This window comes from Mustelus asterias, chromosome 5, assembly GCF_964213995.1.
Source record: "Mustelus asterias chromosome 5, sMusAst1.hap1.1, whole genome shotgun sequence".
Lineage (NCBI taxonomy): Eukaryota > Metazoa > Chordata > Chondrichthyes > Carcharhiniformes > Triakidae > Mustelus > Mustelus asterias.
In genome coordinates, this window is record NC_135805.1 from 128,307,030 (window position 1) to 128,333,309 (window position 26,280).

The window sequence follows — 26,280 nt, forward strand, 5'->3', positions numbered from 1 at the left end:
AACATTTAACGCAGATTCATTTTTCCATCTGGATTCAGGTTTGCTCTTATCAGGGAGGTCCCAGGCAAAACATTTGACCATCCTTCTAACCTGGCACCTACTTCCAGCAGCGTCTGCTTTAACTTTTCTCAAATGACCTGCACGGTAGCATAGTGGTTAGTACTGCTGCCTCGCAGCACCAGGGATCTGGGTTCAATCCTGACCTTGGGTAACTGTGTGGAGTTTGCACATTCTCTTTGTGTCTACGTGGGTTTCCTCTGGGTGCTCAGATTTCCTCCCAAAGACGTGTAGTTAGCTGGATTAGCCACTGTAAATGCACGGGGTTATGGGGATTAGGAGGAAAGGGAGGCCTGGTGGGATGCTTTTCAGAGAGTTGGTGAAGACTCGATGGGCCGAATGGCCTCTTTCTGCACTTTAGGGATTCTCTGTTTCTATGGAGGTGTGTGTCCTGAGTGTATCGGAATTCCACATCGGTGCTTCCCACAAAAGTGATGGACTTGCATTTTGTAACTCAACTTATTGCAGAAGAGTTAATCAGAGATTGGTTGGAATCAGACAACCCTTACCATTGTCACATAACAGTTTCCAAAAAAGTGGCCATCACATTCTTCATATTCTGAGATTTTATACAAAGAACAAAGAACAAAGAACAATACAGCACAGGAACAGGCCCTTCGGCCCTCCAAGCCCGCGCCGCTCCCCGGTCCAGGATTGAATCCTGAATCCAGGATCCCCGCCCAATTTTCCAGCCTATCTACATACCAATATCCTATCCACCGAGCTGTCCCTCACAGCTACGATGCTTTGTTTGTTCATCACAACCTATACAATCCAATTTTCTTTCAGAATTTAAATCACCAACATTGATTTTCTTTGCCTCAATTATTAGTGTACTCATACTTGTGTATTCCTAAATCCACAAGACAAATCCAGTCCTTTATCTCGAGGGGATGGTTTTAATTGTGTTGCAAATGCTGCAAATGGAAGATGAGTCTTTCTCATTATCTGGATGCCGTACCTGGATCAGCAACATTAAAGTGTAAAGCTTCTATGTAGTAATACTATGTTAAATTAAAGGTCAGATTAGAATAAATATGTGCAATCATTGCTGCACGCACCAATAAAATTAGGTGACATGGTTCCTCAAAGGCACAGCCAGCTTATCTGGTGCAGTGCTGAGTCACAACAACCAGCAAGGTCCTTTTGTTTCAGACATTCAAGTGTCCAGGCTGTCACAACCACAGTACGGGAGAGGCAGTGGCGTAGTGGTATTGTGACTCGACTAGTAATCCAGAGATCCAGGCTAATTTTCTGAGGACCCGGGTTCAAATCCCACCATGTCAGATGGTGAAATTTGAATTCAGGAAAATCTGGCATTAATAATCTAATAAAGACCATGAAGGAATTGCCGATTGTCAGAAAAACCCATCTAGTTGACTAATGTCCTTTTGAGGAAGGAAATCTACCATCCTTACCTGATCTGGTCTACATGTGACTCCACACTCACAGCAATGTGGTTGACTCTTAACTGCCCTCTAAAATGGCCCAGAAAGTCACTCAGTTCAAGGGCAATTTGGGATGGGCAATAAATGCTGGCCCAACCAGCCACACCCATATCCCGTGAATGAATAAGCAATCAATTGAATGCTGCACTGTCTGAAGTGCTGTTCTTCAGATGAGACTTTAAGCTGAGGACTTGACTGCCCTTCACATGGAGGATAAAGGTCCCGTGACAGTATTTAACAAAGGAGAGAGGAGATATCTTCCAGTGTCCTGGCAACCGACATTAAACCTTTGAACAATATTGTTAAGAACAGACAATTTGATCTTTTTTCACATTTTCAGTTTGAGAGAGCTTGCTATGCAAATTTATTGCCATGTTTCCGATGTTACAACAGTGGCTACAGTTCAATGGAGTATTTATTTGTTTGTAAAGTACATTACAATGTCCAGGGAGTGTGAAAGATGTGATCCAGAAACAAATATTTTGAGTCTGGACTACATTTAGCCAGAGCTCTGACATCCAGACTTGAAATGTTGGCACTATTCTCTCTCCCTAGACACCGTCAGACCTGCTGAGGTTTTCCTATGTTTTCTGTTTTTGTTTCAGATTCGAGCCCGCAGTATTTTGCCTTCATCTAAATATTTCTCGAGGTCGCATCTTTGGGTTCATGCTGGTTGAGTTCTCAAATAGGTTGGTGCTTGGGATGTTTGGCTTTGCAACATTTCAGTTGTGGTACCTATGACTTAGAGAAGTAGGAAATTAACTGGGGTCGGCACTGAGTGACCAGCACACTGACTTGTCTTCAGAAACTTTAGAATGGAATAGCTACTTGGCCCCAAAGATTCCAAATGAATTGTGTGGGCTCTATCATGCTGCCAGCGTGTGGAACTGGATCCCAGCATGGCATTAATTCCCCTGTTGGAACAGAAATCATAGAAATCATAGAAACCCTACAGTGCAGAAGGAGGCCATCCGGCCCATCGAGTCTGCACCGACCACAATCCCACCCAGGCCCTACCCCGCATATTTTACCCACTAATCCCTCTAACCTACGCATCTCAGGACTCTAAGGGGCAATTTTTAACCTGGCCAATCAACCTAACCCGCACATCTTTGGACTGTGGGAGGAAACCGGAGCACCCGGAGGAAACCCACGCAGACACGAGGAGAATGTGCAAACTCCACACAGACAGTGACCCAAGCCAGGAATCGAACCCAGGACCCTGGAGCTGTGAAGCAGCAATGCTAACCACTGTGCTACCGTGCCGCCCGGTACAGCGAGGAATGAAAACTGAAGAACAAAACCACTATGGAAAAAAACAATTGAGCAATGCTGTTACAATAGTGTGTAATCCACTGATTATAGAAGGAATAGTTGGCCATCCTTTTTAGTCTTTAGTACAGGGCCAACTGCTGAAAGCAGATCACATGCCGTCATTGATCAACCCAGCTTCATGTGAGGATACGTCAGCACAGAAGTGGCAAATCTGAACAGAAATAAGGTGCATCATAAGGAAACAAGAGCTGTAATGGCTTAGCAAAGATAAAGCTTTCTTTTTGCACAAATTTTCCATCTATCACCAGATGCTTAAATGATCAAATGGGTTACTGAGAAAACAGAATTAAAGACTGGTTTTGTTCTGAAGCATGTTGGCTTGATAGCATTAATTCATTCAGGGAACAAACCGTAATAGAACAGAGACAATGTTATTTTCCAGTTGTCATTGTTTAGGAATTAGAACTTTTGCCCAATAATTGGAAGTTGGGCCACGACCTTGACTTTTGGAGGTGTTTATTACTCTAATCCACCAGAATTAGTTTCTCAGTGAAGCCAACAGATAGAACACCTGATGACAATCTGCTACCAGTTGCTTTGACCTCCAGGTGCTACTCATGGCAAGAACTATCTTCAGCAGCTTCTCCCTCATTCTCTTTGCCTGTCTTCTTCTACCTATCAGCCTTCTCCACATTTTCTCTCAAGCCCACCCTTCCGTTTGTCTCTGACAGACTTCCTCACTTCCTCCCACTGTCAGTCTCTCCTTTTCACAGTTTACCCTTTCTCCTGCATGTTCACAATCTCTCCACATGCCTCCTAAATATGTTATTTCTGATGCTGCATATGGAGCAGGCCTTGCAAACAGGGAGTTCGAAATGACCGGTTCATGGTCATTTTATATCAAACATTAAGAATACTGAGGCCATTACTCTGGGGGAGTGTAACATGACATTTCGCTGGCTCAATATATTTGTTGGAAATTTCTGTAAAACTCAAACCCACAGACAGCAAGTCTGGCTCTCTACACCTTAAACTCCTTTATTTGATGAGGGCATTGCTGAAAAGGCCAGCATTTTTCTTGAACATCCTTCATTGCCCTTGAGAAGGTGATGGCTAGCTGCCTTCTTGAATCATTGCAGTCCGTGTGGTGTAGGTACACACACAGTGGACATTTTACCGTGGGCGTGTCAAGCTTCTTGAGTGTTGTTGGAGCTGCACTCATCCAGGCAAGTGGGGAGCATTCTATCACACTCCTGACTTATGCCTTGTAGATGGTGAACAGGCTTTGGGGAGTTGGAAGCTGGGTTACTTCCCCCCAAATTCTCAGCCTCTAGCCTTCTTTTGCAACCACAGTATCTACATGGTTAGCCCAGTTCAGTTTCTGGCCAATGGTTATCTCAGGGATGTTGATAGTGGGGGATTCAGCATTGAACGTCAAGGGGGGATGGTTAGATTCTCTTTGACTGAAGATGGTAATTGCCTGGTACTTGTGTCTCATGAATGTTACTTGCCATTTATCAGCCCAAGCCTGAATGTTGTCCACTTCTTGCTGCATGAATAGTAATGAACACTTCAATCATCAGTGGGACATCTCAGTTCTCATCTTTTGATGGTTGGAAGATCATTGATGAAGCAGCTGAAGATGGTTGGGCCGAGGACACCACCATGAGGAACTCCTGCAGTGATGCCCTGGAGCTGAGATGACAGACTTCCAAGCACCACAACCAACTTCCTTTGCACCAGGTGTGACTCCAACCAGTGGAACAATTTCCTTGATAGTCAAATGCTGCCTTGATGTCAAGAGCAGTCACTCGCACTTCAGCTTTTGGTGTCAGTTCTTCTTTCTATGTTTGGTGCAGTCTGGCATGTCTGAGTCAAGAGCCCAGTGGCCCTGGCAGGATGCAAACTGAGCATCAGTCGTAAATGTGGCTCTAATCACTTTGCTAAAGATCGAGGGTAGACTGATGAGAGAAGTAATTTCATGGAGTGGATTTGTCCTGCATCTTGAGGATCAGACAAATCTTATAGATTCATAGAATCATAGAATCCCTACAGTGCAAAAGGAGGCCATTTGGCCCATCGAGCCTGCACCGACAGCATTCCCACACAGACCCTATCCCCATAACCCCATGTATTTACCCTTCTAGTCCCCGTGACACTAAGGGGCAATTTAGCATGACCACTCCACCTAACCTGCACATCTTTGGAGTGTGGGAAGAGTGTGGGCAGACACGGGGAGAGAACGTGCAAACTCCACACAGACAGTGACCCGAGGCCGGAACTGAACTCAGGTCCCTGGCGGTGTGAGGCAGCAGTGCTAACCACTGTGCCACCGTGCTGCAATATCTGGGTGATTTTCCACATTGCAGGGCAGATGCGTATATTGTAACCGCACTGGGACACTTGTCTAGCGATGCGGCTAGTTCTGAAGAACTAATCTTCAGTGCTGCCGCCGGGATGTTGATAGGGCCCAGAGCCTTTGCAATATGCATGCTGAGATTAATTTATTTTTCCACTATGGCATATCAAGGAATTAACAAATAAATATTTATTCATTCACTGACAGGTGCAGGAAGATAAAGTTGATTTATTTTCCTGTATGCACAGAGGCTGCTTCCAGTCATCTTTTCAGGAAGGTTGTGCTCCTTTCCCCACTCACACATCTGAACTTCTACCTGCCCTTGCAATGGAGTAACCTCCAACACATTATGACCAATGCAACTGGAGATCTGATAACATGAATTGAAAAGAAGAGATCTCAAATTGCCGACTTTGTAAAATTTAAGCTTGATACCAGATTGTGGTAATACTTGACTTTAAGCAGTCAGTATTAACCAATGGTTCATGTTTAACAAATTTGAAGTCTCACAGTGAAATGTTTATGATTTCAAAGCACTGAACTAACACCATGAATAATGAATCATTTTAGTAAGAGCTGCAATATCACTAATAATTTATTAGCAATATCCCAGTACAGCAAAGATAGAATTATGGCCAATTCATACATAAATAATAACATTGTACAACGCACCACTAATTTATAATACATGCTAGTTATGTCAGTGTAACAAATATGTTCCTTCATTTAGTGACCCTGTCAAACTTACTTCATCTCTGTTCTTGTGGGATCTCAGTCAGGCTATTGTTCTGCCAACATTATCATTAAGTAACAAGTGAATGTAATTAAGGTGAAGTAACTTATCTTCATGCACCAAACCACTAAAATTCACCGCAAGTTAAATATCAATAAAGATCGACTGACTCTGATCAAACCCACATGGTAATGTCGGTGCTTCCATCAAGTTCCCCTTTCCCTTGGTCTTGCAATGACCTTTGACCCAGAAACAGTACGGTAAGAAAAAATGTAATGACTTTAAACTATTGGTGGCATCTCTAACTGTTGGCATTTATTGTAAAGCAATTGTAATTTTCTTGGATATTGAGAAATACTCATCCATGTGACCTGGCAATCCTTGACTTAGAAGTAACAGGAAGAAAGTTAAGATATTTACATACAATGTGGCCAGAGACAAAGAAGCTGCGGCAGGGGAATTACAGAGAATGCACGTTTATAAGGAGTTGTGTGTGCAATGCAGTTAAAAAGGACAGAAAGCAGAAGACAGGGATGAAGCAGAGATTGAGAATTGGAAAATTCCATGGCTGTGTCTTAGTTTTGGCTGAGCTGACTCGAATGTTTAACAAGGTCTATGAAATGGTTTTAATAAAGGAATCTCTGGGGAATCTGTGCCACCACAATGGTCATGAACATAGATAAAGGGGTTCCACAAAAATGTGTAGACTGTTTTGGGCACCGATTGTCTCTGGTACACTTGGATGGAGTGGAGTTACTTGTTCAGGTGGCTTGAGGGCCGATCTTATTGAGTGAGAAAAGTAAACGGATCCAACATTCCAGAGGCTGATTTGGAAAGACTGTGAGATTGCACGTGGTGCCACAGTTGTGTGGGAAGTAATGCCATCAATGATATGTTGATGAAAGTCAGGGATGTTCAAGAGGCCAGAATTGAAGGAGTGTAAAGATTTTGAAGCATTGTAGGACTGCGGCAACACGGTGGCTCAGGGTGGTTAGCATTGCTGCCTCACAGTACCAGGGACCCAGGTTCAATTCTGGCCTTGGGTGACTGGAGTTTGCACTCCCTCCCCATGTCTTGCGTGGGTTTCCTCCGGGTGCTCTGGTTTCCTCCCACAGTCCAAAGATGTGTGAGTCGGTTGATTGGCTATGCTAAATTACCTCTTAGTATCAGGGGATCAGCAGCATAAAAGCATGGGGTTACACGGATAAGGCCTGGGTGGGATTGTTGTCAGTGCAGGCTCGATGGGCCAAATGGCTTCTTTCTGCACTGTGGGCATTCTATGATTCTATGGTAGATGTTGGATTTGAAAACAAACAATTACTGCTTTGACTACACTTGCTCAGCATCAAGTATGACTTATTGGTCTCAATCAGGTCTGGGCAGCATAAGGGGACCAGGCTTGCCAGGTGAACCCACCCAAAGATCTGTAGTCACGGTCACAAAGCATTTCCGGGAAGCTGAAGAGTCTGAGCAGTGTGCACCTCACTTTCTCAGCAATGGGTTGCACACCATAAAAATGAATCATGACAGGTATACCGAGAGGGCCAACACAATGTGGGATTTCAATTGCCTGCAGCTACTTTGGCTTCTTGTGGACTGATTCTTTGGAATGGAGGAAGCGTAAATATCACAGCTGCAGGAAGGTCACTAGGCTGCATATAGAGCACAGTTTGATTCCCAGTTTAATTGCTCAATATCCAGATGTCCACAAAACAGGCCAACTTGTTTTGCACCATGGAGCAGATCTACATTGCAAGAGCGATCCTCTGGGCATACATAGTACAGCGTGTGCAAGCTTAATGTCTGTATCCACACTCTGCTCTAAACTTAGTGGATGTCAGACTGCAAGAGATTGTTCAGCTAACTTTGATGTTTTGAGAGCAGGGAAGCTCAGGGAGAAAAGTGTGCAATCATGGTGCTCGATATCAGTGTCCAGTGACATAAATCTGAACCTTTGCAAGAAAGGGCAATTGTATCCATCCCTTACTTGATGTGGTATATGGTGTTCTGGACTGTTTGCATCCAGTAGCAGTAGGATATTCACCATCCTGCAACTGCCACCTCCCCCCCACCACCCCCTACTCCCAGCTGCAGTCGCCCAGGTTGTAGCAATTTGGCACTGACCACAGATATATATAATTGGGCTGGGAGATTCTTAGAAACAGAGGTAGACAAAAATGCAATGAATACATACACCAGAAGGTGAACATAAAATTGCTTATCACATGAAGCGCATTGTATCCAAAAGATACTGTGTCTTCACTTAACACAGTACAGCTACTGCACTATTTCTATTGCTACCATTAAAAAATGCTGCATATAATGAATACTGAGTGCACACATTGATGCATATGAACAGCAGGACAGTCAGGCTGTTACATGCAAGTGTGAGATAATGAGATCAATGAAATTCCACAGAACTACAGGCTTCCCAAATGGAAAATCCAGCAAAACCTGGAAATGACGGGAACCAGTAAGACGAGTCTGTATTCCTGAAAATAGAACTCCAATATGACTGATCTTGATTGGAATTTGACAATTCTGAACCCGCTTTCTGAGTTGGGAAACAACAGGCAGGGTCGGCTTCTCCGACCTCGCCCGCAGCTGGGATTCTCCGGTCCCGCTGCAGTGAGTGGAGAGTTGGCTGAGCGACAAATTCTGATTTCTCTGGCAGCGGCGGTGGGGCATGAATGGCCAGAGGATTCCAGCCACAATCATCGGTTCTAACAGGTATAGGACACTCTCAGCATTACAGAAAATAAATAGGTCTGGCCAAATATTGCTGGAACAATAACATTGAGTTAATGATGCTATTAAGGCAAAATCAGCCAGTGAGTTCAGTGAATTAAGAATCACACAGAGCCATGAACCTTCAGAACTTGCAGTGGTCTACGCCACTCTAATGCTTGCTTTGCACATATTAAATGTCATCGTTAGTCCCCCTGTTTTTATAAGAACCACCTATAGCACATTAATTAACCATTAAGCTCATTGTAGAAAGTTAGGTCGAGTAATTAATAACATAAGCCCCTTCGTAACAATGTGAACAAATGTGAAGATTCTGGATGATTGTCAATCTCTCTCGCTGAGGAAAAGAACATTTTAAAGTGCAGACGATCATTTCTTAATTATTGTTGTGAATGTTAAAAAATTCCTGCCTTATTTTTTCTTCAACTCTCATTTTCCTCTTTCCTAATTCGTCATTGTCTCCCTCGGTTTAATTCCATTTCTATCCTTGGTTTTCCGCTGTGTTCCAGCAAATTAGGGCGCAAAATATTCATAAGCTGAGGATGCAGAAAAAATGTCTGAATAAAGAGATCTCCAGCCCAATGACTGTGGGGCTTGATAGAACCATGCAGCATTGAAGGAGGCCATTCAACCATCATGTCTGCGCTAACCATCCAGTTAGTCTCACATCATCTGCACTGATGTCATCGCTCTGTATTTTGCTCCCTTCAGATAATTTTCCAATTCCTTTTTGAGAGTTCCTATGGAATCAGCTTCCACCATCTCTAACAAATGCATTCAACAACCCATTGTGGAAGCAAAATAAAATTCTCATGTTGTTTCCGATTCCTTTGCCAGTCATCTTCAACCTGTGCCCTGTGCTTACCAACATTTCTACCACTGGAAACTTACGGCAGCATGGTGGCACAGTGATTAGCACTGTTGCCTCACAGTGCCAGGGACCCAGTTCAATTCCCAGCTTGGGTCACTGTCTGTGCAGAGTCTGCATGTTCTCCCCGTGTCTGCGTTTGTTTCCTCTGGGTGCTACAGTTTCCTCCCACAGTCTGAAAGACCTGCTGGTCAGGTGCATTGTCAGAAGTCTCACAACACCAGGTTAAAGTCCAACAGGTTTATTTGGTAGCAAATACCATAAGCTTTCGGAGCACAGCTCCTTCGTCAGATGGAGTGGATATCTGTTCTCAAACAGTGCAAACAGACACAGAAATCAAATTACAGAATACTGATTAGAATGCAAATCTCTACAGCCAGCCAGGTCTTAAATGTACAGACAATGTGGGTGGAGGGAGCATTCAACACAGGTTAAAGAGATGTGTATTGTCTCCAGACAGAACAGCTAGTGAAATTCTGCAAGTCTAGGGGGCAAGCTGTGGGGGTTACTGATAATGTGACATAAATCCAACATCCCGGTTTAGGCCGTCCTCATGTGTGCGGAACTTGGCTATCAGTTTCTGCTCAGTGACTCTGCGCTGTCGTGTGTCGTGAAGGCCGCCTTGGAGAACGCTTACCTGAAGATCCAAGGCTGAATGTCCGTGACTGCTGAAGTGCTCCCCCACAGGAAGAGAACAGTCTTGCCTGGTGATTGTCGAGCGGTGTTCATTCATCCATTGTCGTAGCGTCTGCATGGTTTCTCCAATGTACCATGCCTCGGGACATCCTTTCTTGCAGCGTATCAGGTAGACAACGTTGGCCGAGTTGCAAGAGTAGGTACCGTGTACCTGGTAGATGGTGTTCTCACGTGAGATGATGGCATCTGTGTTGATGATCCGGCACGTCTTATAGAGGTTGCTGTGGCAGGGTTGTGTGGTGTCGTGGTCACTGCTCTCCTGAAGGCTGGGTAGTTTGTTGCGGACAATGGTCTGTTTGAGGTTGCGTGGTTGTTTGAAGGCAAGAAGTGGGGGTGTGGGGATGGCCTTGGCGAGATGTTCGTCTTCATCAATGACATGTTGAAGGCTCCAGAGGAGATGCCGTAGCTTCTCCGCTCCGGGGAAGTACTGGACGACGAAGGGTCCACCGTGTCCCGTGTTTGTCTTCTGAGGAGGTCGGTGCGGTTTTTCGCTGTGGCGCGTCGGAACTGTTGATCGATGAGTCGAGTGCCATATCCTGTTCTTATGAGGGCATCTTTCAGTGTCTGGAGGTGTCTGTTGCGATCCTCCTCATCCGAGCAGGTCCTGTGTATATGGAGGGCTTGTCCGTAGGGGATGGCTTCTTTTACGTGTTTAGTGTGTCTGTACATTTAAGACCTGGCTGGCTGTAGAGATTTGCATTCTAATCAGTATTCTGTAATTCGATTTCTGTGTCTGTTTGCACTGTTTGAGAACAGATATTCACTCCATCTGACGAAGGAGCTGTGCTCCGAAAGCTTATGGTTTTTTCCTACCAAATAAACCTGTTGGACTTTAACCTGGTGTTGTGAGACTTCTTACTGTGCTTACCCCAGTCCAACGCCGGCATCTCCACATCAGGTGCATTGGCCATGTTAAATTATCCCTCACTGTACCTGAACAGTCGCTGGAGTGTGGCGACCAGGGGATTTTCACAGTAACTTCATTGCAGTCTTAGGTGACACTAATAAATAAACTTTAACATGTTTCTCCTTATTTAGTCTTCAAAAACTTGACAGATTTTTAACTCCTCAATCAAATCTTCCCTCAATGATCTCTTCTCTGACAAGAAACCTGGCTTCTCTTCACGCTCCGCATAACCAAAATGCCTCTTCTCTGGCACTATTCCAGTGAATCTCATCTGTACCTTTTCCAAAGCTTTGACATCCTTCCAAAGGTGTGGTGGCCAGAATTGAACACAGTACTCCAGCTGAGGCCTAACCAGTATTTTATGAAGGATTAGCATAAATTTCCTGTGTTTGTGTGCTATGCCTAAACTCCAGGATCCAATCTGCTTTCTTTTAAAACAAAACAGCTTTATTAACTTGTCACGTCACCAAAGGTTTATCGACATGCACCCTGAGGTGCCCCTTGCACTGCCTATCAGATTATAGCATTCAGTTCATGTTGGCTCTCATCAGCCTATCAAAATGTCTCACTTCACACTTTTCTGCATTATACGTCATCTGACCAAACATTCCACCAGGCTGTGGCCAGAATTTTATGCTCCTTCCCCCTCTCCCCGTACAGCACGTACAGAGATGCAGTAACCACAGTATTTATACAGCTAATCCAATTCAGTTTCTGGTCAAAGTGAACGTCCAGCTTGCAGATAGTGATAGTAACATCAAGGGGTGATGGTTAGCTCCTCTCTTGTTAAATATGGTCATTACCTGGCAGTTGTGTGAGATGAAAGTTACTTGCCACTTGTCAGCCCAATCCTAGATATTGTCCAGGTCTTGCTGCATTTGAACATGGACTGCTTCAGTATCTGAGGAGTCCAGAATGGTGAGCATTGCGCAGTTATCAGTGGACATCCCCATTTCTGACCTGATGATGGAAGGAAGGTTATTGATGAACAGTTGAAGATGGTTGGGCCTCGGAGACTACCCTGAGGAACTCCTGTCGTGATATCCTAAAACTGAGGTGATTAACCTCCCAACACCACAACCATCTTCCTTTGTGCCAGGCATGATGCCAACCATCTGTCCCCCTCCCTAAAAACATTCTGCATATTCTCAGAAATGTCCATTGCCTAAGCAATAGGGAGGACTCAGGTCAACAACTGGAGAAATGCCGGACTATACCCTGGAACTACAAATGTCTCATAACCACAGCATTTCCCAAGAGTTTCCTCCCACCACTCTTTCTTTCACCCAATTAGCACATCATCCTATGCTTTTCTTTCTTATGTGATTATCAAATTTTCCCTTAAATGGATTCACCTCATCCCGGTAGCACGCTCCAAGACTCTATCATCTCGAAGGATAAGGACAGCAGACATATGGGAACACCATCAAGTTCCCCTCCAAGCCACTCACAATCCTGACCTGGAAATATATCGCCCGCTGTTCCTTCACAGTCACTGGGTCAAAATCCTGGAATGACCTCCCTAAGAACACTGTGGGTGTACCTACACCTTATGGATCATAGTGGTTTGGGAAAACGGCTCACCACCACCTTCTCAAGAGTAATTAGGGAAGGGTAATAAGATATTCTGTCCTAGCCAGCGACATCATTTCCCATGAAATAACTTCAAAAAACACTTTGTGACAGTGAGTTCAATATTGGACCCACTCTCTTAATAATTAGGTTTCTCCTGAACTCCCCATTGGATTTATTAGTGACCATCTTAAATTTATGACCTGACATTTTTCCCCCAAAGGCAAAACCATCTTTTCTACATCTACCCAATCAAACCTGTCCATCACCTTAAAGTCCTTTATCAAGTCAGCCCTCACTCTTTTCCTTCCACGAGATTTATTGGTCATGCAAATCAAATCCCAAATGACCAGTGACACCAAGGCACCATTCATAAAGATCTCAGTACATCTTGCATTATTTGACTCCATTTGACTGCATTGCAATCACAGCCAAGTACATATGAACGTATGAATTATAGCAGGAGTAGGTCACATGGCCCTTTAAGCCTGCTTCGCTATTCAATCAGATCATGGGGAATCTGATTTTAAACTCAACTTCATATTTCTGCCTCGTCCCGATAACCTTTCAGGGCCTTGTTTATCAAGAATCCATCTAACTCTGCCTTAGAATTCAAAGACTCTGCTTCCACTGCCTTTTGAGGAAGAAAGTTCCAAAGACCCAAGACCCTATGAGGGGAAAAAAATTCTCCCCATCTCTGTCTTAAACGGGCAACTTATTTTCAAACAGTGGGCCCTCATTCTAGTTTCATCCTCTTCACATCCACACTGCTCAGGATCTTGTATGTTTCAATCAAGTCACCTCTTACTCTTCTAAAATCCAGTGAATACAAGCCTATCCTGCCCAATCTTTCCTCATTAGAAAACCCTCCCATTCCAGGTATTAGTCTAATAAACATTTCCTGAACTGCTTTGATGACATTTACATCCTTCCTTAAATAAGGGCATCAATACTGTGCACAGTGCTCCAGATGTGGCCTTGCCACTGAATAACTGAAGCATAACTGAAGCAGAACATTGAATACACGAGTTGGGACGTCTTGTTAAAGTTGTACAAGACATTGGTAAGGCCGCACTCGGAATACTGTGTGCAATTCTGGTCACCCTATTATAGAAAGGATATTATTAGTAAGAGTGCAGAAAAGATTTACTAGAATGCTGCCGGGACTTGATGGATTGAGTTATAACGAGAGGCTGAATAGACTGGGACTTTTTTCTTTGGAGCGTAGGAGGCTGAGGGGTGACCTTATAGAGGTCTGTAAAATAATGAGGGGCAGAGACACGGTCAATATATTTTCCCAAAGGTATGTGAGTCTAAAACTAGAGGGCATAGGTTTAAGGTGAGAGGGGAGAGATACGAAAGTGTCCAGAGAGGCAATTTTTTCACACAGAGGGTGGTGAGTGTCTGGAACAAGCTGCCAGAGGTAGTAGTAGAGGCGGGTACAATTTTGTCTTTTAAAAAGCATTTAGATAGTTACATGGGTACGATGGGTATAGAGGGATACGGGCCAAATGCGGGCAATTGGGATTAGCTTAGGGGTTTAAAAAAAAAGGGCGGCATGGACATTGGGCCGAAGGGCCTGTTTCCATGCTGTAAACCTCGCTGACTCTCTAACTTCTCTACTTTTGTAATCAATTCCCTTCACAAAAAAAAACATTGTATTAGCTTTCCTAATTATTTTCTGAACCTGCCTTTTGTGATTCATTAGTAGGTGCAGATGTGTGCATGTAACAAGGGGTAACCCCATTAACCCTGTACAGCAATGATTGGGTCAATAGCAGCATGGAAAGAGTGACTGACTGATGGAAGGATCTAGACTGAGGTCAGCTGGTCAAAGTTTAAGTTCACATATTATTTTGTAATAATTTACATGTGACAAAATCAAGACTCTAACCTGCAACCTGTAATACTCAACAGAGCTGGGTTTTTTTTCCAGCTTCTATGCTTTCTATTTTTAAAAGGTCATTTTCACTATTTTATCTGAGTTAAGACTTATGAATATTTATTACTATGTTCTGGGTGTTTTCTGTATTCGCTGCTACCAACAATAAGATGCGGAGGAGTGAAATGGCTCTTCTCTTTTTTAAGTAAATGCTTGACAATTCAGTGAGTGTTTAATTGTTTCAAGTGCTGTGACCATAAGAGATACATTTGGACAGACTTCCTTATAAAGTTTAAGTATTTATGTTGCATTCAACCAATATAATTATTTTTTGTTCATTCAAGGGAGGTAGGTGTCGCAGGCTAGGCCAGCATTTATTGCCCATCCCTAATTGACCTTGAGAAGGTGGAGGTGAGCTACCTTCTCGAACCGCTGCAGTCCATATGATGCAAGTACACCCACAGTGCTGGGAGAGCAGGAGTTCCAGGATTTTGGCCCAGCAGCAGTGAAGGAACGGTGATACATTTCCAAGTCAGGATGGTGAGTGACTTACAGGGGAACTTGCAGGTGGTGGTGTTCCCATGTGTCTACTGATGGTGTCCTTCTCAGTGCTCGAGTCTTAGAATGTACTGTCACAATGTCACTTTGAAGGGAAGTTTGACAAATACATGAGAAAGAAGCGTTGTTAGGAAGGGAGTTCCATAAAAGTGCTGCAACACACGTAACAGGCACAAGCAAATTAAAGAGTGCAGGGATAGATTTAGTAGCCTTTTTAGAGTCCAATGCAAGTTTACGGTACGTATGTCTTGTCGATTGATGACTGACAGATTTCAGGCTGAGCTTGGTAGTCCCTCTGGTTCCAGGGTTGAGACAAGTTAATTAAGTTGACAGACAATTCCTTTGGGCTTTTATGGAGTCCTGAGCTGTTGGGTAAATTCTTAAATCACTGCCTTGGTGGATGGATGGCCAAAAACACACAGGGCTCAAACCTGCAGGTAGAATTAGAGGGAGAGAGTGACCCACTCAGGCATCCTGCTCCTCCAGCATTTCTCTGGCTTCTGACTTGTGGCCTGGAGCAAAACAGTTTCTTAAAGACCAAAAGAGAGTTTGTTAGAACATAGAACATAGAACATTACAGCGCAGAACAGGCCCTTCGGCCCACGATGTTGCACCGACCAGTTAAAAAAAAACTGTGACCCTCCAACCTAAACCAATTTCTTTTCGTCCATGAACCTATCTACGGATCTCTTAAACGCCCCCAAACTAGGCGCATTTACTACTGATGCTGGCAGGGCATTCCAATCCCTCACCACCCTCTGGGTAAAGAACCTACCCCTGACATCGGTTCTATAACTACCCCCCCTCAATTTAAAGCCATGCCCCCTCGTGCTGGATTTCTCCATCAGAGGAAAAAGGCTATCACTATCCACCCTATCTAAACCTCTAATCATCTTATATGTTTCAATAAGATCCCCTCTTAGCCGCCGCCTTTCCAGCGAAAACAATCCCAAATCCCTCAGCCTCTCCTCATAGGATCTCCCCTCCATACCAGGCAACATCCTGGTAAACCTCCTCTGCACCCTCTCCAAAGCCTCCACATCCTTCCTGTAATGTGGGGACCAGAACTGCACACAGTACTCCAAGTGCGGCCGCACCAGAGTTGTGTACAGTTGCAACATAACGCTACGACTCCTAAATTCAATCCCCCTACCAATAAACGCCAAGACACCATATGCCTTCTTAACAACCTTATCTACTTGATTCCCAACTTTCAGGGATCTATGCACACATACACCTAGATCCCTCTGCTCCTCCACACTATTCAAAGTCCTCCCGTTAGCCCTATACTCAACACATCTGTTATTCCTACCAAAGTGAATTACCTCACACTTCTCCGCATTAAACTCCATCCGCCACCTCTCGGCCCAACTTTGCAACCTGTCTAAGTCTTCCTGCAAACTACGACACCCTTCCTCACTGTCTACCACACCACCGACTTTGGTGTCATCAGCAAATTTGCTAATCCACCCAACTATACCCTCATCCAGATGTTGGCTTGTCATATGATCCTTTTTCTTCATCTGACCAGTTACCCAAACATGGCCATGACGTACAGATTTCAGGTCAATAGGTTATATGATTAGATTATGGTTGAACAAATTCCTATGATTTCCTTTCTCAGCCAGAGTTCATTGTCTGAGGTAATTTCATTGAGGTTGGCTCCACTTTAATGGATCCCGAATGTGGTTAACTAAAGAAGTTAAGGAAAGCATCAGAATTAAGAAAAAGCACATATCTGTGCAAAAATGAATGGCAGGACAGATGATTCGCAGAGAATAACTGAAATGTTAATCAGGAGAAAAATTAGAGTTTGAATGGAAGTTAGCTAGGAATGCAAAATGCATAGCAAGAGTTCCTACATGTATTTAAAAAATAGAAAGCAAAGTCAGTGTTGGTCTGCTAGAAAATGAGAATAGGGAGTTAATTGTTGATAATAAGGAGATGGCTGATGAAATTAATAAATATTTTGCTGCTGTCTTCACTGTAGAGTATACAAAAACATTCTAGCAATGGCTGTAAATCAGGAGGTGGAAGAAAGAGAGGAACGTGATGAAATTACAATCACTAGGGAAGTGGTGCTGAGTAAACTGGTGGGAGGTGTGAGCTAACAAGTCTACGGGATCTGATGGACTTCATCCTAGTGTCTTAAAAGAGATTGCGAATGAGGTAGAAGATGTGTTGCGTTAGTATTCCAAAATTCACTAGATTCTGGAAAGGTTCCATCAAAGTGGCAAGTAACAAATATTCAAGCAGGGAGAGAGGCAGAAAACTGGAAGCTGCCGGCCATTTAGCTTGTTGCCGGTCATGGGGAAGGTGTTAGAATCAATGTACTCTACATATTTACAGAAGGCATTTGATAAGATGCCACAGATCAACGGTTATTGCAGAAAATTAAGGCTCATGGTACAACATTGGCAGAATTTGGAGACTGGAGTCCCATGGGGCTCTGTGCTGGGGCCTCTTCTTTTACAATATATTTCAATAACTTATATGAGGGGAGTGAAGGCATGGTAACTAAATTTGCAGATAGCGCAAAGTTAGAACATAGAACAGTACAGCACAGAACAGGCCCTTCGGCCCACGATGTTGTGCCGAGCTTTATCTGAAACCAAGATCAAGCTATCCCACTCCCTATCATCCTGGTGTGCTCCATGTGCCTATCCAATAACCGCTTAAATGTTCCTAAAGTGTCTGACTCCACTATCACTGCAGGCAGTCCATTCCACACCCCAACCACTCTCTGCGCAAAGAACCTACCTCTGATATCCTTCCTATATCTCCCACCACGAACCCTATAGTTATGCCCCCTTGTAATAGCTCCATCCACCCGAGGAAATAGTCTTTGAACGTTCACTCTATCTATCCCCTTCATCATTTTATAAACCTCTATTAAGTCTCCCCTCAGCCTCCTCCGCTCCAGAGAGAACAGCCCTAGCTCCCTCAACCTTTCCTCATAAGACCTACCCTCCAAACCAGGCAGCATCCTGGTAAATCGCCTCTATACTCTTTCCAGCGCTTCCACATCCTTCTTATAGGTGACCAGAGCTGCACACAATATTCCAAATGTGGTCTCACCAACGTCCTGTACAGTTGCAGCATAACCCCACGGCTCTTAAACTCCAACCCCGTTAATAAAAGCTAACACACTATCGGCCTTCTTCACAGCTCTATCCACTTGAGTGGCAACCTTTAGAGATCTGTGGATATGGACCCCAAGATCTCTCCGTTCCTCCACAGTCTTCAGAACCCTACCGTTGACCCTGTAATCCACATTTAAATTAGTCCTACCAAAATGAATCACCTCACATTTATCAGGGTTAAACTCCATTTGCCACTTTTCAGCCCAGCTTTGCATCCTATCTATGTCTCTTTGCAGCCTACAACAGCCCTCCACCTCATCCACTACTCCACCAATCTTGGTGTCATCAGCAAATTTACTGATCCACCCTAGGTAAGAAAGTATGTCGTGAAGAGGACATAAGGAGGTTGCAGAAAGCTATTACGAGGTTGAATGAGTGGATAGAAATCTGGCAGATGAGCATAATGTGGGAAAATGTGAAGTCGTTCACTTTGGTCGGAAGAATAAAAAAGCAGAGTATTACTTAAACGGAGAATGAAGGCAGAATTATGATATGCAGAGGGATGTAGGTGTTCAAGTGCATGAGACACAAAAAGTTATTGTGCAGGTACAGCAAGTAATTAAGAAGGCTAACAGAATGCTATCTTTATTATGAGGGAAATTGAACATAAAAGCAAGCATATTTTGCTTCAGTTATAAAGCGACACCCAGAATAGAATTATACAATTATAGAATCCCTACAGTGCCTAAGTCTGCACCACCTCTGACAGAGAGTCTCTTACCCAGCCGTTCTTCCCTGACCTATCCCCATAACCCCATGAATTTAGCATGGCCAATCCACCTAACCTACACATCTTTGGAGTGTGGGAGCAAACTGGAGCACCCGGAGGAAACCCACGGAGACACGGGGAGAACGTGCAGATACTGCACAGACAGTGACCTGAGGCAGGAATTGAATCTGGGTCCATGGTGCTGTACGGCAACAGTGTGAATCACTGTGTTGCCCATATCTTGAATATTGTGCGGAGTTTTGGTCTCTTAATTTACAGAATGATGTAAATATGTTGCAGGCAGTTTAGGAGAAAGATGGCAGAAGAGGGCTCACTGAATATATTAAAAGCAGAGCTTGACAGATTCTTGTCAGGCAAGGGAATCAAAGGTGATCAGAGGTTGAAAGTTATGTGAAACACAAACAGATCAGGCATAATCTTGTCGAACAGTAGAGCAGATCCAAGGGGCTCATTTCTACCTCATTTCGAGTATAAAAGTTGGAGTGTTATGGTAAGGTTATATAAGGCATTGGTGAGGCCGAATTTGGAGTATTGTGTACAGTTTTGGTCACCTCGTTACAGGAAGGATGTAAATAAGATTGAAAGAGTGCAGAGAAGGTTCACAAGGATGTTGCCGGGACTTGAGAAGCTGAGTTAGAGAGAGAGATTGAATAGGTTGGGACTTTATTCCCTGGAGCGTAGAAGATTGAGGGGAGATTTGATAGAGGTGTATAAGATTTTGATGGGTATAGATAGAGTGAATGCAAGCAGGCTTTTTCCGCTGAGGCTAGGGGAGAAAAAAAACCAGAGGGCATGGGTTAAGGGTGAAAGGAGAAAATTTAAAGGGAATATTAGGGGGGGCTTCTTCACGCAGAGAGTGGTGGGAGTGTGGAATGAGCTGCCGGATAAAGTGGTAAATGCGGGGTCACTTTTAACATTTAAGAAAAACTTGGACGGGTTCATGGATGAGAGGGGCGTGGAGGGATATGGTCCAAGTGCAGGTCAGTGGGACTAGGCATAAAATGGTTGGGCACAGACAAGAAGGGCCAAAAGGCCTGTTTCTGAGCTGTAATTTTTTATGGTTCTATGGCTGAATGGTCTACTTTTACTCCTATTTTATATGTTAGTCTGTAAGCTACAGTCATGAAAATACTCAACCATCTTTGGAACGACTGTCTCAAGTGATTGGAATGTGAATTCAGTCTTTCAAAACACAATCCAGCCAGTAAACCCATAATACCATTTGGCACAGTGGTTAGCACTGCTGCCTCACGTCTGGGATCCGGGTTCAATTCCAGCCTTCAGTGACTGTCTGTGTGGAGTTTTCACATTCTCTCCTAAGTGTCGTTGTGGGTTTCCTCCGGGTGCTCCGGTTTCCTCCCACAGTTCAAAGACGTGCAGGTTAGGTGGATTGTAAATCGACTTTTTGTGTCTAAAGATGTGCAGGTTAGGTGGATTAGCCGTACAAAATTGTTTCTTAGGGTCTGAGGGCATGTAGGATAGTGGATTAGCCATGGTAAATGCATGCGGTTTTGGATGTAGGGCCGAGGGCATGGCAGGGAGGGGGTGATCCTGGGTAAAATGCTCTTTCCAAGAGTCGGCGCAGACTCATGGGTTGAATGGCCTCCTTTTGCACTGCTGGGATTCTATGATTTTATTCTATGTTACTGAGTCTGGCTTTATAACAATGACTGAAGCTAGATTAGAAAAAAGTGCTTGCTTATCAGACCATAATTTATTTGTCCAAATTCTTGTTTCCTTTATGAATCTCAAGCAATATTAGTCCGAATTGTAAAAATTGTGCCTCTTCTAAATATGAGAAACACATAATATTCTACTCCCTTTCCAACACTGTATAATGTCAACATTGCATAATATGAGCAACATGCTCCCTAACTTTTCACAGTGCTTTCCTACTTCAGAGGTCATACTCTTAATAGATGCTAAAACTCATACTTGCAATGCTGTAAAGTGTTTGTACTGTGTGCCCCATGGAGAGATCCTGACCTTTAATTCCACGTCTGAAACTATTCCAAGAATGAAACAATGCAAATGATCATTCACATGTGCAAGAGCAAGGAGAAAGTGAATGTGATGCTCTTGCCAATGCTAGATGGGATTACACAATGTGCTTGTGGTTCAAAATAATCAACCCCAACATACCATTACTCAATCAGCTTGGTCTATGGCTCATTGAAGAATTTGTTTGCACTATACTCAACACATTATGATGCACTTTACGCTGTGCCTTCAGCCCTGTGAGAAAGGCAGACTATTGTGATTAAGCTTTATTACTACGGTGGTTTAATCATTTTGTTTGGATGGGATATATGTTCCTAGAATGGACTTACAATGGGGATAATTGGTTGAGTCCTGAGTCCATCTTCCTTTATGGAACATCATTACATGGTTCTAACAGTAAGCAGATGAATTGTGTGCTGAATAATCACACACCTTGGGCGACAACAGTGATTTCTGAACTGTAAAGATCTGGGGCGGAATTTCCCCCCCAAAATTCCAAATGTCATAATGGCGAGAATAAAGGAGTGCACTGCGCCGGTCTCTACGGTACGTTCCGCACCGCATTCATTCCACACTCAGTCACTTTTCTGGAGAGCAATGATTTGTGCGCCAGTACTGGGGGCTGGGAGGGCATGCCGGTGAACCAGCTTCAGAGACTTTGGCCACCATTTTGCAAGGGCGCCCCCATCTCTCATTGCACTGGAAAACCACCCCTTTCCCGCACGGACGTCGGGACCCTCCCACCTCATCAGAAGCGTATTCCCCCCCCCCCCCCCCACCCTCGACATGGGCCACCTGCATTTGGGCATCAGAGTCCTCCCAATGAGTGCCCCTGCCAGACCCCGGACATCCACCACCCCCTCCCCCCCCATCTAAGATCCACCCCTCCACAGCCCACCTCACATAGCTCCCCCAGTCATGGCCAGCAACACAGGCCCCACTACTTTGGCACTGCTGCTGGCACACTGGCAATGCCCAACTGGCACACTGCTGGGGTGTCAGGTGGGCACTACTAAGGTGTCTGCTGGGCACCGCCAAGTGGGCAGTCTCCGATGAGCACTGCCTGGCCATGCCCCCGACCACCCAGGGGGCTTCAATGGCTCCAAGCCCCCCCAGCATAACCATTGCACCAGGTTTGCGCCAGTGGAGACCTGTGCCAATTCGTGTCATTATGGCACCATGCCAGAAGTCTGGAATATTTGTATGCTGGGTTTTGAATGGGCTATTCATATTTAAATACTACTGTAAATATGCTAATTGGCTTCCTGTTCTTTCTGGGCACGAAGTGGGGATTTGTGCCATTAGAAAGGCACTTATTAGAAATGTCTTTATATGCCCTGTTTGTGAATAGAACTCCTACTCACCTGATGAAGGGGCAGCGCTCCGAATGCTAGTGGCTTGTGCTACCAAATAAACCTGTTGGACTTTAACCTGGTGTTGTGAGACTTCTTACTATGTTTACCCCAGTCCAATGCCGGCATCTCCACATCATTAGAAAGGGCCAGGATGATCACAAGCCATTTTGCGTTGGGTGCAAATCAAATTTTTAGCTTTGCATGTCATTTTCCTGGCTCACTGCACTGATCGCTGGGCACGGCAAGGTGGTAAAATCATGCCCCTGGTGTTTAATGTGCATCTTGGTAATACTCTCTCCTTCGCAGACACCAAACCTGAGCTGGAGCGAATAACTCACAAAACTCAATCCTTCAATCCCAGAATTAACTCGAACATGGAGACCTAATCACGCTTCAATAAGGCTTTGGCAAAGTTAAGGTGACTTTTTCTTTCAGTGCATTAATAGATTCAGAGCAGTTTGTGGAACTTTATGTTTTGTGATTCCCCAGTGCTGCAACAATTGCAGTCGACTGACTGGAAATGATTCCTAATTCCTATTAAGGAATGGCAATTGCATAGGAAACTGTTAGGGGATCTTTTATCAAATGTGATAAACAAATACTTCTCGTGGAACACGCATTCTCAATATTATAGGAATCTAGCTGAGAAATTATTCAAATAGTGGCAGCATGAGATATAAAGACTGCTTAAAAGCTCGTTTTACGCAGTTCAAAATAGATGTCCATTATTCAGTGTAAGAAAGTATGGCAGAATTAAAAAAGTCCACAAGTATCTTCGCATCATTGGTGCTGAATCAAATTGAATCAAATAGACCTTATAGAGGTCTATAAAATAATGAGGGGCATAGATCAGCTAGGTAGCCAATATCTTTTCCCAAAGGTAGGGGAGTCTAAAACTAGAGGGCATAGGTTTAAGGTGAGAGGGGAGAGATACAAAAGTGTCCAGAGGGGCAATTTTTTCACACAGAGGGTGGTGAGTGTCTGGAACAAGCTGCCAGAGGTAGTAGTATTAGAGGCGGCTACAATTTTATCTTTTAAAAAGCATTTAGATAGTTCCATGGGTACGATGGGTATAGAGGGATATGGGCAAAATGTGGGCAATTGGGATTAGCTTAGGAGTTTTTAAAAAAAAATAAGGGCGGCATGGACAAGTTGGGCCGAAGGGCCTGTTTCGATGCTGTAAACCTCTATGACTCTAAGCCAACTGTGTAATCAATCTGGGATATAAAGGAACAATCATTCTGAGCAAAAACATCTCCAAAAAAAATCACTTCCAAAAGAATATTCCGGGTGTGTTTTCTGGCAATTCAGGACAAACAGTGATAGAACCATAGAAAATTACAGCTCAGAAACAGGCCTTTTGGCCCTTCTTGTCTGTGCCAAACCATTTTTTGCCTAGTCCCACTGACCTGCACTTGGACCATATCCCTCCACACCCCTCTCATCCATGAACCCGTCCAAGTTTTTCTTAAATGTTAAAAGTGCATTTACCACTTTATCGGGCAGCTCATTCCACATTCCCACCACTCTCTGCGTGAAGAAGCCCCCCCTAATATTCCCTTTAAACTTTTCTCCTTTCACCCTTAACCCATGCCCCCTGGTTTTTTTCTCCCCTAGCCTCAGCGGAAAAAGCCTGCTTGCATTCACTCTATCTATACCCATCAAAATCTTATACATCTCTATCAAATCTCCCCTCAATCCTCTACGCTCCAGGGAATAAAGTCCCAACCTATTCAATCTCTCTCTCTAACTCAGCTTCTCAAGTCCCGGCAACATCCTTGTGAACCTTCTCTGCACTCTTTCAACCTTATTTACATCCTTCCTGTAACGAGGTGACCAAAACTGTACACAATACTCCAAATTCGGCCTCACCAATGCCTTATATAACCTTACCATAACACTCCAACTTTTATACTCGATACTCCGATTTATAAAGGCCAATGTACCAAAGGCACTCTTTACGACCCTATCCACCTGTGACGTCACTTTTAGAGAATTCTGTACCTGTATTCCCAGATCCCTCTATTCAACTGCACTCTTCAGAGTCCTTCCATTTACCCTGTACGTTCTTTTTTGGTTTGTCCTTCCAAAGTGCAATATCTCACACTTGTCTGCGTTAAATTCCATTTGCCATTTTTCAGCCCATTTTTCTAGTTGGTCCAAATCCCTCTGCAAACTTTGAAAACCTTCCTCACAGTCCACTACACCTCCAATCTTTGTATCATGAACAAACTTGCTGCTCCAATTTATCACATTATCATCCAGATCATTGATATAGATGACAAACAACAATGGACCCAACACCAATCCCTGCGGCACACCACTAGTCACAGGCCTCCACTCAGAGAAGCAATCCTCCACAACCACTCTCTGCCGATGGGAACTTGTGATCCTCAACAATGCAACTCCTAACATCTTCTCAGGCTAAAATCAACAGTGTTAGCTCATCTTGTGAATTCCTGGAACTTTGTTGAAACAATATCACTGGTATTAACTACTGGTATCAAATGGTAGATGGCTTGCATGTCTTCAAATTGCCATTGGCAATATTATTGAACAAATATGAGGGACATTTCATTGTTTGTTTTAGTGGTGGCTTGAGAAAACTTGCTGAAAATGCGAGTCAGTTTCTTTATTCTACTTTGCCTCAGAATCCCTTAATCACTTATTTTTTCCCATTTGCAACAGCAGAATTGTAGGTTTTTCTTAAAATGCAAACATTTTCACATCTATATTTTCACATCTATCTTGTTTTTTATACAATCTTTTGCCTCAGCTACTTATCAAAGATGCCTTACACTGTGGATCTGTATGGTTCCTGCAGCTGTTGTTAGTGTCGTCCTTTATCAGAGAGGACTATACTCCCCCAAGGTTTTCAATGATTTGTATAGTTTTCATGGCTCCTGCCATGTTGTCTAAGGTCAACATCCAAATTTGTAAATTGTATCAAGTTTTTGAAATCTCCCCAACTACATTTCAATTCCAACTTCAGCATGTTCTGTTATCATTGAATCATACAGCACAGAAGGAGGACATAGAGGTGGCACAATGATTAGCGCTGCTGCCTCATAGTGCCAGGGACCCGGGTTTGATTCTAGCCTTGGATGACTATCTGTGTGGAATTTGCACGTTCTACCCATGTAAGCGTGGGTTTCCCCAGGGTGCTCTGGTTTCCTCCCACAGTCTGAAAGATGCGTTGGTTAGGTGGTTGGCCATGTTAAATTGCCCCTTAAATGTTCAAAAGGTTATGGAGATAGTGCAGGAAGTGGCCCGAGGTAGAGTGCTCTTTAAGAGGGTTGGTGGAGACTCAATGGGCCAAATGACCTCCTTCTGAAGGGTGGATCAGTAAATTTGCTGATGACACCAAGATTGGTGGAGTAGTGGATGAGGTGGCGGGCTGTTGTAGACTGCAAAGAGACATTGATAGGATGCAAAGCTGGGCTGAAAAATGGCAGATGGAGTTTAAACCTGATAAATGTGAGGTGATTCATTTTGGTAGGACTAATTTAAATGTGGATTACAGGGTCAAAGGTAGGGTTCTGAAGACTGTGGAGGAACAGAGAGACCTTGGGGTCCATATCCACAGATCTCTGAAGGTTGCCACTCAAGTGGATAGAGCTGTGAAGAAGGCCTATAGTGTGTTAGCTTTTATTAACAGGGGGTTGGAGTTTAAGATCCGTGGGGTTATGCTGCAACTGTACAGGACCTTGGTGAGACCACATTTGGAATATTGTGTGCAGTTCTGGTCACCTCACTATAAGGAGGATGTGGAAGCGCTGGACAGAGTGCAAAGGAGATTTACCAGGATGCTGCCTGGTTTGGAGGGTAGGTTTTATGAGGAAAGGTTGAGGGAGCTTGGGCTGTTCTCTCTGGAGCGGAGGAGGTTGAGGGGAGACTTAAGAGAGGTTTATAAAATGATGAAGGGGATAGATAGAGTAAACATTCAAA